This window comes from Lissotriton helveticus, chromosome 9 (assembly GCF_964261635.1).
Source record: "Lissotriton helveticus chromosome 9, aLisHel1.1, whole genome shotgun sequence".
In the NCBI taxonomy this organism is placed as follows: Eukaryota; Metazoa; Chordata; class Amphibia; order Caudata; family Salamandridae; genus Lissotriton; species Lissotriton helveticus.
The window spans coordinates 436674873-436689121 of record NC_136070.1 but is presented as its reverse complement, the minus strand read 5'-3'; positions in this window follow the sequence as shown (position 1 = coordinate 436689121).

Sequence of the window (14249 nt, the reverse complement as noted above, 5' to 3'; positions counted from 1 at the left end):
GTAATGTAAGGTTCATACATTACATGGGAAACAAAATGAGAAATATCACACCAGTAAATTTGAAGATCATTAATTGCTAATTGAGGGAATTTTTCTTTTTTAAAAGGGCATTTTGTGACTTTCTCTTTTTTTTAAATTGTAATACCACTACAAATGTGGATGGGTGGCTCATTGGGCAGGTTAAACAATGTCTTTCTGAGCCACAAATATTTTTCTAAGTGCAAAGTAAGTCACTTAGGCCCAGTAATGCAAAAAATATTTTTGCCAAGCAATAATTTTCTCCTCACCAACCATCGGTAAATATGAGAGTGAAAAATGCAAAAAATATAGCTAATCCTATGCTTTCTGATTTCTCCAGAAATAAGCAAAGAAAAATCCAGCATCATGGATTTCTTTGCAGATGCGAACAAGAGATCATGGTTCGATTCTGAAAGTAGCCTAGTACAGCCCAGTGCATGCTTAAAAGATGTACCTGCACAAGAGTCAAAGAGTATGATGTCAAGCCAAGGGTTGATTCAACCTTCTCCACTTGAAGATTCTACAACAAAGATCCAGGATGCAGGCACTGGTTTTGAGAGGGATACCAGCTTGCCAGAGTGTTGGAACCAGAATCAGTGGGCTCAATTTAAAGAAAAGTATTCATGGCTAAGCAGTGAAAATGGCCGCTTTGGCTGCAACATATGCAGTCAGGTTAAGCTACTTTGAGAATCACAGGGTGTGGGTATGTCTAGAGAATGGGTCACAGGGAGCATTGCTCCATCTGGCCCCACAAAAGCTAGCCAGTTAACCTCACTGCGGAAAGAAATCCATAAGCATAACATTTCTAAAGCACATTGAAGCATGTGATATCCGAGCTGCATCCAAGAAGGAGGTACTGCGGTCAACAATCCTGGAGCAGCAGAAGCATTGCCATGCTTCAACAGTTAAGATGTTTTGCACGCTTTACATTTGTGTAAAATATAATTGCCCCTTTTCAGACTTTCCAGGTCTAGTTGCCTTACAGGTGGCAAAAGAGTCAGATATGGGCTTGATTCTACATGGCGAATTCACTGCAGCACGATAACCGATGGCATTGCTAATGAAATGTGGAGAAAGCTTTGCATCAGCATCGTTCAACAGGCTCTAAAAATCTCAGTTTATATTGATGAGTCAACAACCCATTCTTCCATGACTGTTTTAATTATTTATGTCCGTGCTGCAATCAATGGAAAAGAGCCCCTCACCTTTTTTCTTGACTTGCGGGAGTTCCGAAGGGAAGACGCAGGGTGCATTGAGTTCTCACTGTTGAAATGTCTTGAAAAACATGGGTTTTGCAGTAATTTCCTTGCAGACAATTGGATAAGGGTGTGCAGTGATGGTGCCAGTGTAATGCTTGGGAGAAACTCTGGTGTTTTGGAGAGGCTATGTTGTAAATACCCTTGCCTTGTAAAATGGCACTGTCTATGCCACCGACTTGAGCTCAGTATAGCGGACACGGTTGATGCAGTGCCAGGCCTTAAGCACCTTGCATCATTATTAGAAAAACTGTATGCTTGGTACCACCAGTCTCCCAAAAATCTACGGGAACTTGCTGCATGTGCGAAATAGTTACAAATTGCAATTCTGAAAATTGGGCAAGTATTTTCAATTTGGAGGATTGCTTCTAGCAAAAGGGCAATGCGAGCAGTGTGGGAGTTATACCCAGTCATTCACCAGCATTTTGTTCAGTTCAGCTTAAGTACTTCTCGTGATGCCAAACACCAGTCTACTTTCAGCAGGCTGAATACAATTCTGACATCTTCAGATTTTTTGCTGAATCTAGCTTTTGTTGCAGATGCGTGTCATTAAAGTGGAACACTGTCAGAAGCACTGCAAAGGGATGAAGGGATGCAACGAGCTTGCCAGCTCATCAATCGTTCAGTAAGGGCAATTTAAAAGCTTAAGGAGTTCTCAGCGACACACAGGAAGGAAGCTGAACAAGCTATTGAGAGTGGCTTAGTTAGAGGAGTGGCAATCAGCTGGGAGGACTCACGTGGCCAGATAAAAATAAACCTTCCCCAGTTTTATCAAAATCTGGCAGATAACTTGCGCTCCAGGCTGTATGCACAGTCTGCAAGCAATAGGTTGGCCACATCATCTCAGACAGATGAATTTGTAGCGCTTATATAAGAGATAGATGTTATCAACCCACACAAGTGGCCAAACATCATTGAGAGCCCATGGTATGAAGGTGAGGAGTAACTGCAAAACCTGTGCAGGAGATTCTCTATTAATTATAAAGTCATATCTGAAGGCTTCAGAGACTATGTTGAAAATGGTGGTAATGAGATTCCAGGGCAACTGCAACCTGTTTTGAGGGCTGTAAATACACTTCCTGGGACTTCAAGTGACTGCGAAAGGAGTTTTAGCACAATGAACTTGATAATGTCACCCATACGAAACTGCCTGGGTATTGGACGCCTTTCCTCAATAATATCTGCCGCTTTGGAAGCCAATGCCATATGTCAACAGGTGGTTGGTTGCACATCGCCATGTGGATGATCCTCAGTCTATTAAAGTAGATCCTAAAGCCCTGCACAATAAAAGATATGCAGACGCATGGGTGATTTTTAATTGATGGTTTCAATGATATAAGCGGTCTCCTGTGGTAAAATAACTTGTCCCATAATGTCTGCAATAAACAGATGTACCGAGTATCGGGTTGAAACTGTACAGTGTGCACCTTGCATTTTGTCATGGTCACAGTGTATTAAACTTGTCAGTATATTTAAATGTGATGTTCTAGGTCGCATAATAAATGTTATAGTTTTGCTAATCACAATTGTAGTTTCTAGCATGTGGTTTTCTTTGGTATTTTTACAACGCACAAACTCTGCTTTTGTTCATGGTTTCATGTTTTAGTATGCCTCGCTTACAGCACTTGGTGGCTTGATTAATGTAGTTGTACACCAAACTTTATCCACATTTGGGTTGTTAATTTCTCCTTACAGGGACCTTAAGTCACAGGCTTAAGTACTGAGCAGCTTCAATTGTTAAATCTTGCAATATGTGCAAATGATAGACCTGCTGCACATGTGATGTCACTTCCTGTGATGTCACTTCCTGTTGTGATGTCACTTCCCGAGACGTCCTTTCCTGTGACACCACCTAACTTGGAGAGTCCCTCCACTTCTTTTTTTAGGACTGTGTTCTAGCCTCTCTGTAATATGAGGGGCCGAATGGGATCTCCAGGCACACAGACATGCACCTCTTTGGAAAGGCTTTGAGGCAGACACGCGCTAGGCACTATGCAGTCCCAAGCTCGGCGCTGCACATGTTGAGGGCCACGGCCACCAGTGACCTCAACACAGCAAATTTCTCTCTGACCGGACCTTGAGAAGTGCATGTCTTTATCTGAGCAATGGGTATCACTTACCTTGTCTTGGGGAACCCCATCTTGCAGGGCCACATGGGTTCCTAGATTCGGGGGTTTCTTGGATGATAAAAGAGCGCTGCTGATGCTGTGGTCTCTCTCTTCCTCATGCCACACATGCTGTTCTCCTGGGGCTGCCTGTCTGCTGATGTCTCTCCTACGGCATCTCCTGTATGGCCAGGTTCGGCCTAGACCCCCCTCCCTTATCAATACTAAGACTGTAACACGCTTAGCACAAGGAATTTTTGGATTAGGGAGTCGTTAACCCTCCCGGCCCTATTTATTAACATAAAATGTCATCAACAATTTTAATTATAATATTTAAACAATACGCAGAAAAACCATTACATTGATTACATGGATAGGTACAGATGTAAGTTTGCTAACCTTAACATATCTCTAATACAAATATATTCCTATCCAAATCTAAACATTCCATAATGAATAAACATAACAATAACATTTTGTTTTCTGTGTATCCCTATTTTGAGCCTACAGCAAGGTAATTAACTTCTACCAGATCCTTATCAAATTATGCCCGCACTCCAACGGAGTGCACATGCGCAGGGGGCCTGTTTACCATGAGGGTACTTCCCCCCGGTTGCCCCGTACGCCCTATGCCCACCCTCCAAACAGAGTGCGCATGTGCAGAGGACCCGTTCCCCGTGAGGGTACTTCACCCCAGGTCACTCCAGTACGCCCTGTAAATTAGCTCCATAAAGGGCCCTTGCAGTTATGCACCATTTACTTGCACCATTGTGCACGTGCGGGGTGGCCAATCAGTCTACTGAAAAGCGTGACTCCCCCTACCCTGCACCCATCCAGCCAACTGGCTGTAACAGCCCCTGGAGTTCTATGAGAGACCACTTGTCCCTCTCCCTTGGGCGACCCCATTCAAGAATGGCACTGCCCTCTAAGGACCTTAAATTTACTGCTCACCAATCACGACCTTACCGCCTGACCAAGGAATAGCAGTAAAAATACGACAATAAACATAACCTGTTCAAGAAAACAATCTCCTAAAATAATGGGAAAGAAAATTATCACACATATGAATAGACATAACCATGTCAACTTGAAGGAATACCACTCAAATACAACAATAAACATAACCTGTTTAAGGAAACAGTCTCCTAAAAATACCGGAACGAAAATCATCACACATAGGATAAACGTAACCATGTCAACCTGAAAAATAACTTCCCACAATACACCCTGTAAACCCTGCTTTTAGGGGACGGTGGGTGGGGAAATTAAAAATACAGCCTCCTAGCGAGGCTGTTGTCCTTAAGGGCAGGCTGTTGGAGCGGCAAGCAAAGAGGTAGACTCCGCCGCTCCCCAGCCTTTTATTCTATTCCTCGTCAGGCCAGGCCGGTTCTAACCGGCCTAGCGTTGATGCGACGCATGCCCCGGAAGTGATTACAATCACTTCCGGGGCATGCACCAGCAACCCGTAGACCAACCATTGGTGGGGCGTGCCCATTGCAACACCATTGCGCACGACAGGCCCACCCCATGTGGTCATCGGGGGCCGGCACGACCGCCATATATGCTGTGTGTCCGATGCCGGCCCGCATTCCTATATGGCCGGGTGTGGCCTAGACCCCATCCTCCCTTATCAATACTAAGACAGTAACACACTGAGCACAAGGAATTTTTGGATAAGGGAGTCGTTAACCCCACCCGGCCGTATTTATTAACATAAAATTAAATCAATAATTGTAATTATAATATTTAAACAATACGCAGAAAAAAAAATTACATTGATTACTTGGATAGGTACAGATGTAAGTTTGCTAACCTTAACATATCCGTATACAAATATATTCCAATCCGAATCTAAACATTCCATAATCAATAATCATAACAATAACATTTCATTTTCTGCGTACCCATATTTTGAGCCTACAGCAAGGTCATTAACTGGTGCCAGATCCTTATCAAATTATGCCTACACTTCAACGGAGTGCGCATGCGCAGGGGGCCTGTTTACCGTGAGGGTACTTCCCCCCCAAGTTGCCCCCGTATGCCCTTATGCCCACCCTCCAATTGGAGTGCACATGCGCAGAGGGCCCGTTCCCCGTGAGGGTAATTCCCCCCCAGGTCACCCCCGTACACCCTGTAAATTATCTCCATAAGAGGCCCTGGCAGTTATGCACCATTTACTTGCACCATTGTGCACGTGCGGGGTAGCCATGCAGCCTACTGGAAAGCGTAACTCCCCCTACCCCGCACCCATCCAGCCAACCGGCTGTAACTGTCCCTGGAGTTCTATGAGAGACCACTCGTCCCTCCCCCTTGGGCGACCCCATTCAAGAATGGCGCCGCCCTCTAAGGACCTTAAATTTACTGCTCACCAATCATGAACTTATCACCACAGACCTGAATAGTTGCCCGACTATCAGGCCCCACAAAACGGTCACTGAAAGGTCATGCCCTATCACTATACACTACTAACCAGGCCAGAAGAACCTTTCTGAAGATTTCATCCTCGAGGAAACTGTTGTAAACCATTTTAGGACACTATTGTAAATTTCCCGATTCATGCCCTCATATAGGTATAAGTCACGATGTCCTTATATAGGCATAAGAATCATAACCATATTTAGACATAGCTCATGCAGTCCAAATACGGCAGGGCTACTTCCACTAGTTCCGAAAATCTACAACGATTTCTTGGAAAACTCGGCTTCAGCAGCTAGGGACTTTCCCTTGCTCGAGAACTGACTTGTCCAAGAACTCACGGAGTTTTCAAAGAACCGAGAGTCTTTATTGACGTTTTTATGTCCACCTTTACGTCAAACTCGGCAACTTCAAGGTATAAATATGCCCACACTTGCCTCAGCAAGGACACGGTGGTTTGGAGCAGTTCGACTATCTACTTGCCAGACACCCCCTGCTACAGCAAGTGCCGAAGGAAGCCGACCCTCCAGCAGACGCACTGGGAGAGAAGCTGTCTTTTCTCCTGCCGAGAAATCCAGCTCCAGTGTTTCCAAGCTACCCTTCCGGGTTGTTGGGAAATCGAGTCCAGAGACTGACTTCTTCATTCTAAACTAAGGTACGGAGCTGATCAGACCCTTAGAGAAATCATGGGCAGCTTCTTGGCAAAAGAATACTACATTTATGCTACACCTCACTTATTTCTTCCCTCGTACTAAGCTTAGGTTAGGTACACCGGGTTAGGCTTATTTTAGAAGCACCAGTTGAGTACTTTTAGCCTCTGTTATTTATGTATTATTTATATATGGTTTAGGAACCATACAATGCTCTTACAGTATTATTTTATTCTATTATTTATATTGTATGCATTATATTTTACAACCAGTTTTTCGATTGTAGCAGTTAATTTCTTATGCTTGAGAAAGAAGACTGTTCAATAAATCCTTTTATTGAAAACGCCCGTCTTTCTACTTTCTCTGCACCTCTAGTAAAACGAAGCATGCACGATTGACTGAGGGAAATATCTATCTATTGTTTCCACGACTCTGAAGATACGTTTTATCTTGGGGAAATAAAGTTGTCATGTTTATGTGGTTGTCAGAGACTAATCCGTTCTTGTGAATTCGAGAAAGTTTCTAGTGACCTCTGAGCTAGCTGGCACACGCAAGTAAGTCTAGTATATTTGATAGAGACCTAGTCGACCTCAGTCCTACGTCTAATCTATAGGATATAATATTGCAATGCGCAGAGCCTATTGGGAATATAGGAAATACACTACATGGCGCCCAACATTTGGTAAGGCACTAATTTAACGCTAGATACTAGAGTAACTCAGTCGTGCTTTTCACAGAGACCCCTTTATTCCGTAAAAACTCCAGTAGACGTCTGGAGTCAGTTAAAGGATAAAATATCTGCCTTAAACTGAGTAGGACGGAAAATCCTATGTATTCGTTTTTGGTTTTGTTCAACGTTGAAGGATACAGTGTTCCAAAATATTATGCACCTTATCTTTATTTCATTGAAACTTGCTCTGCAAACCTCTTAACAAAATGTCCGACGAGGATAATCCCGGAGGCAGTGGAGCTGCAAGAACTGCAGCCCAACCGGTTTTTGACGTTACAGGGTTCCAACAAAATGACCTGGATGCTATAAACATCCGGGAAAACGTAAGAAAAGCCATAGCTATAAAGCTTATAGAAAATGGCCTATCACCAAGAGGTGGTACTGTCATATTTGTCATAGAGGCACATGAATATCGGCAGACAGAGGTATTCTATTCATGGATTGTCTTTCCGCAGGCAAATCCAACAACACATGTGTTCCACTTCTATAAGATAGAGGAACCTCCAGCTGAATACATTCCTTTTGAGGACGTTGAAATTCCACTAACTTACCAAGAGCATCAGCTCTGGTTTAAAGGCGCCCTACAACATCAAAATCACACTACCAGGCTCGGTCCACTAGGTAGACCAGGAGCAGCATTGCCGGAACTAGCCAGCTATACACTACATCCTGACATCGAACAAATGACAGGACCAGAACTGTTAACTCAGCTAAAACAATTAATTAAAATACATAGACAATTGGTACAATATGTCATGTGGACTTTAACAGTCCAACCTGCTTTTAGCACACCCCTCATAAGGGGAACACAAACAAAATCACACCACAGACTATACAGTCAGTCATCGGTAAGTTGCCCGCAAAAAGGGAACGAATTCCATTCTGGTTAGCCCAGAAAATTACTCAAATAGAGGCAGTATTTCCCGATAGTACACCTCATGAGAAACACAGGATTCTAACAATCTGTTTACCAATGGGGATTGCACCACACGTGGAGGACTGTGACACTTGGGGTAAAGTCTTTGCTTCAATCTACACAAAAACACATGGTGTTCCGTCTATGGCGGTAATACCAGACATTCTGAGACAGATTCAAAATGAATACGGTCCAGAACCAGCCTTGTATCTAGGTATGAAATTACTGAAGGATTTCAAACAGGTCTCAGGTATCTTATTAGCTCACATTAAAGGTGAAGCAGCATCAGTGGCAATCCGCAAAATATTAAAAGAACTTGATATTACTGAGCAATCGTATGAACTTGCCAGAATTATTGAAAAATCCTATGAAGAACTAGGAAGGGATAGTTTGGGAGAGAAACCTGTAAAGCAAAATAAACGATGGATTTAGGCCCAGATCTCTGTACTGGGGTGAATGTATGACATTGTTCTGCATTCTGTCCATCAACTGTTGTTTTTGCATTTGTCACCCCGAGTGGGACGGGTATGCTCAGACGTGAGTCCCGTGCTCTCCACACCACTGTAGTCAAGCTATCCTGGCTGAAGACGGCTGATAGCCAGAAACCGGTCCTAGGATGCTTGATTCCGGTCCAAGGAAGACATGGCTTGGCAGTTCGGGCTGGACTGTTCCCATGAGGCACAGGGTCAAGGCTGATTTGCATATGGCCATGTCTGAATTGGGGTGGTGTGGTGAGCAAAAAAACGATGGATTTAGGCCCAGATCTCTGTACTGGGGTGAATGTATGACATTGTTCTGCAATCTGTCCATCAACTGTTGTTTTTGCATTTGTCACCCTGAGTGGGACGGGTATGCTCAGACGTGAGTCCCGTGCTCTCCACACCACTGGAGTCAAGCTATCCTGGCTGAAGATGGCTGATAGCCAGAAACAGGTCCTAGGATGCTTGATTCCGGTCCAAGGAAGACATGGCTTGGCAGTTCAGGCTGGACTGTTCCCATGAGGCACGGGGTCAAGGCTGATTTGCATATGGCCATGTCTGAATTGGGGTGGTGTGGTGAGCAAAAAAACGATGGATTTAGGCCAAGATCTCTGTACTGGGGTGAATGTATGACATTGTTCTGCATTTTGTCTATCAACTGTTGTTTTTGCATTTGTCACCCCGAGTGGGACGGGTATGCTCAGACGTGAGTCCCATGCTCTCCACACCACTGGAGTCAAGCTATCCTGGCTGAAGACGGCTGATAGCCAGAAACCTGTCCTGGGATGCTTGATTCCGGTCCAAGGAAGACATGGCTTGGCTGTTCGGGCTGGACTGTTCCCATGAGTCACAAGGTCAAGGCTGATTTGCATATGGCCATGTCTGAATTGCGGTGGTGTGGTGAGCAAAAAAACGATGGATTTAAGCTCAGATCTCTGTACTGGGGTGAATGTATGACATTGTTCTGCATTCTGTCCATCAACTGTTGTTTTTGCATTTGTCACCCCGAGTGGGACAGGCATGCTCAGACGTGAGTCCCGTGCTCTACACACCACTGGAGTCAAGTTATCCTGGCTGAAGACGGCTGATAACCAGAAACCGGTCCTAGGATGCTTGATTCTGGTCCAAGGAAGACATGGCTTGGCAGTTCGGGCTGGACTGTTCCCATGAGGCACAGGGTCATGGCTGATTTGCATATGGCCATGTCTGAATTGGGGTGGTGTGGTGAGCAAAAAAACGATGGATTTAGGCCCAGATCTCTGTACTTGGGTGAATGTATGACATTGTTCTGCATTCTGTCCATCAACTGTTGTTTTTGCAAGAGAAACCTGTAAAGCCTGAACTAACAGAAAATCCTGAAAAAGTTTTTATTAAAAACAATCTAACTACTCCTAAAAAGAAATGGGAAAATAGTGGACAGTCACTTCCTAAAGAGAGGCGCTCTCAGTCCAGAGGTAGATCTCCTCAAAAGGAGCACTCTGAAAAGAGATATAACCTTAGAAATAGGGATAATTTAGAAACACCTGATAGATATCAAGATACTGACACACAATCCTCTCACCTTTCAGACTTCCTCACAGAAATCCGAAAGAAGAGGACGATCAGAACACAAAGAAGAACGCATGAAGTCCAAAGACGATCAGCATGTTCCAAAAAATAAGGAAACTCAATTCTTCAAAAAGCGGGAGCAAGTATTAAAATAAGACATGTCGAGGATCTTGAGGACTAAGTTGTGTCCTCAAGATCCTCGGCATGTCTTATTTTAATACTTGCTCCCTTCTTTTTGGAGAATTGAGTTTTCTTATTTTTTGGGCCCAGACAATGCTGGACAGCGCAGCAGAGGTCACCATATCTCGCAGGATCCTGAAAGATCATCTGGAGACAGTTGAATCTGAATGAAAGCATTCAGGTTGAAACTGCTGACACCAGGGTTAGTGTACCACATAGGTTATATGAAATAACAGTCCGGATAGAGGGGGACATAACTAGGAAGATAAAAGCACTCTTTTGGGAAAAATTATCTACAGGTTATGACATCCGTCTAGCTGAAAAAGACTGGCCACCTGAATTTGTCAGGGAGTGCCCACATGGCGAAGAGATCATTATGCCAGCCTTCTCTAATCATATTCCTATTCATAAAAAATACACCTACAGCAGAAAATGGGCTGTTGCCCAGGCTTCAGCATTATACAAAAATCATGTGGGTTGGGATGAGGACTCTCCTCACCATAAGATACAGTTAAAAAATCAACCTACTGCTCAGAAGCAGTATCCAGTAAAGTAGGAAGCTAAAAAACAAGTCAGGGAGATCTTAGATCAACTGAATACCAAGGGGTGATTGAAACATGCACCTCGTCAATGAACAATCCTTTTTTTCCTGTCTTCAAACCAGACGAAACATATCATCTAGTTTTGGATTACAGACATTTAAACTCTTGTTGCAAACCTTTTGCAGTACTAAATTCACACAGTGCAGCACTGATGAATCATATCGTTAGGAAGAAATATAAAACTACTTTAGATATTTCAAACGGTTTCTTCTGTCAAAACATTGCACCAGAAAGCAGGTACTTGCCCACTTTCTCAATAATGGGGACACACCCACACTTTTGTCGTCTCCCCCAGGGATTCAAGAACAGTCCAGGATTATTTTCAGCCAGAGTAACAGAGTTACTACAAACGTATGATGATGAGGCATTATCTTATGTCGATGACATCTACCTTACAGATGATGATTTGGACAGGCACTTGAACAGGGTGAACACCAAAATACTTGGGTTCGCCTCAGAAGGGTATAAATTCAACTTTAAAAAATCAAGAATTTCCCACCTCAACGTCCTATTCTTGGGATACAAACTTTCAAGTGAAGGCAAAAGCCTGGCAGCGACCTTTTTAGAAAAATGTGCGCTGCTCCAAACTCCAAAAACGCTGAAAAACTTACAGTCAATTCTAGGATTCCTAAACTTTGGAAGAACTTACATTCTGAATTATGCAGGAAGGGTTAAACCTCTCTATGAACTAATCAAACCTGATTTCAAAACAACTAATTTGACTCAAAATCACACAGAAATTTTGCGTTCAGTACAAACAGACATATTGGCAACAACACACTTACAAACTCGCGACAATGCACGCAACCTTGCTATCGGAATCATCCCAGGGAGATGTGAATTCACATACCTAACCTTTAACGAATGTGAAAAGGTACCAATAGCTTACAAATCACACTTGTACACACAAGCTGAAATGAAATTCACTTCAACAGAAAAAATTCTGACAGCGGTTCAGACTGCTGTAGCAAAGGAGAGAGCCCTAGCACAGGGTAAACGCATTAAAGTCGTTGCACCTGTACCTGCCTTAGAGGCAGTGATGAAGGCAAGCATTCCAAATGCAAAGCTCTACATCCAAGATGGATACAATGGGTTAATTCTCTTGCTGCAACAGACGTTGAATACGTTTTTGACCCTTACTTGAAGACACAAGAATTTCTCCAATATGAACAAGAATGTCCTCTGCCTACTGAAATTCTGCCTCTAGAACATTACGGCTGTATAATATATACAGACGGATCAGCACAGCCCGCAATTGGGGGGAAACAAGCTTACAGTGCTGTGTGCGCGATTGTTAAAGGCCGCTGGCGCGATGGTAAATTCAGACCTATGGTAACAAAAACTCAATCACTAGGAGACTGTACAGCTCAGCGAGCTGAACTTCAAGCATTCAAGATGGCGCTGGAAAATACAGATCACGAATTTCCAACACTAAGAGTGTGCGATTCATATTACTGCGTCCAGTCATACAATGAATATTTGCAGACCTGGCTTCAAAATGGTTTTAAAGACGCAAAAGGTGGCACAATCAGGCATAAAATGCTTTGGGAACAGGTAGTTCTTTTACAGAAAGAACTACAAAAGACTCACGTGATCCATACACCGAGTCAACAGCGTGATGGTGTTCACGTTGAAGGGAATTCATTGGCTGATGAAGCCGCGAAGGGAGCTGTGCAAACGGCTTCCATAGCTACAATCAATCGTTCGAAAAGAACAATAGACGGTGAAACCATGCTTGCTGTCAATGCCACGAGCAAAGGCAGCGGAGCCGCGTTACCTCTAAATTAGCCACTCGAGTATACATACATAATTTAACTCTGTTCCTTTTGCTCGAATCCCTGGGATAGGGTAATTGCAAACAGGAACCGGAGAGGTGCTCTGATTCACGAAGCACATATTTGGAGAGGGTCTGATACATCAAGGGATCTCTAAATCTCTAATAGAATTTGAATAGATGTACTGGTGGCCAGGGATGAAAGCTCACGTGTACGAATTCGGAATTAATTGCGATGACTGTTACAAATACCACAGCTTTGACCACCACCAGATTCCTGACTACAGTGTTGCCAGCCCAGTACAGACACCATTGTTAGATAGCATTAGACTATCCACGCTCAAATGTCCCAATGGACAAAAGCGGTCCCACAAACACTAGGACGAGATTCATTTGGATGTGGCCTCAGCGCTCAGCTGACGCTCGAACTGTTATTAAAGATTTACGAGTCTTTATCAGCACATACGAAATCGGCATACTACAATCTGACCAAGGTCCTGCGTTTAGCTCTAGGGCTTACAAGGAGGCTATGGCCAGCTTGGGCGTTGCATTGCGATGTTTGAGTCCATTTCATCCTGAGGGAAATTCGGTTGTGGAGAGAAAAAACCGTGACATAAAGCAATCTATAACAGCTAGGGTATTAGGTTCAGGCGATGGGTGGGTCAAACATCTAATAAATGTCTAACGTAGTCTTAATAACCTGCCAAGAAATTCTCTGGGTGGAATCACTCCATATGAAATCCTTTTTGGTTCTAGAAGGTTGGTTGAAGATCTCGATCGTCACACTTCAGTGGTGGAACAAAACCCCTTTGATATCAAAGATCGTTTGGCTGTTTTACAGGACTTAACTGAAACAAGAAGAAGTCTAAGCAACACCAGTGAAAAGCTAACGACCACTGAAGAAAAACCACCTGTCCCAGCAAGACCTGTCTGGATTCCAAAGATTGGGGATCTGGTCAGGGAGAAAATAGCGGACAGGAAGGAATTTGGGCCTTCTTACAGAAAACTAGTACCTATACTAGCAATCCACGAATCAAGAACAGTACTACTGCCGCCCCTTGCTGGAAAAAAGGAGAACCGGTCTGTGCCGATTGACCTGGTAAAACCATACCATGTGGCCGATAATAAGTAGTAGGCCCAGTGGACTCCTAAGGTGAAGCAGACAACCAAATCTTGCTAGTATCCAAGAGGTTAAAACTGAAAGACTCATCACCTTTGAAGATTCTAAAGAGAGAAAAAAAAGGAGTATGCAATAAAGCCATGGAACTTGTGCTTCTTGAAACCCAAATAACAGTTCGTCAAGAAACTCCCATCTACAATGATGTAGCATCTGACTATACAAACATGTCAAAGGAGAAAACAGCTCCAGCGTTTTCAAGTAATCCGAATGCGATACCAACAATTGACAAAACTGCCTCTGGCTATTTTATCAACTTTGATAACTTTTCTGAGGATTCCAGTGAACCTGAAACTACGCCAGCAAACAAATATTTCAAGGAAAAAGTAAAGGAACTTGGTCAAGAGCTTGCAAAAACATATCTGTTTTCACCATTGGTTGAACTTTGGATTGGATTAG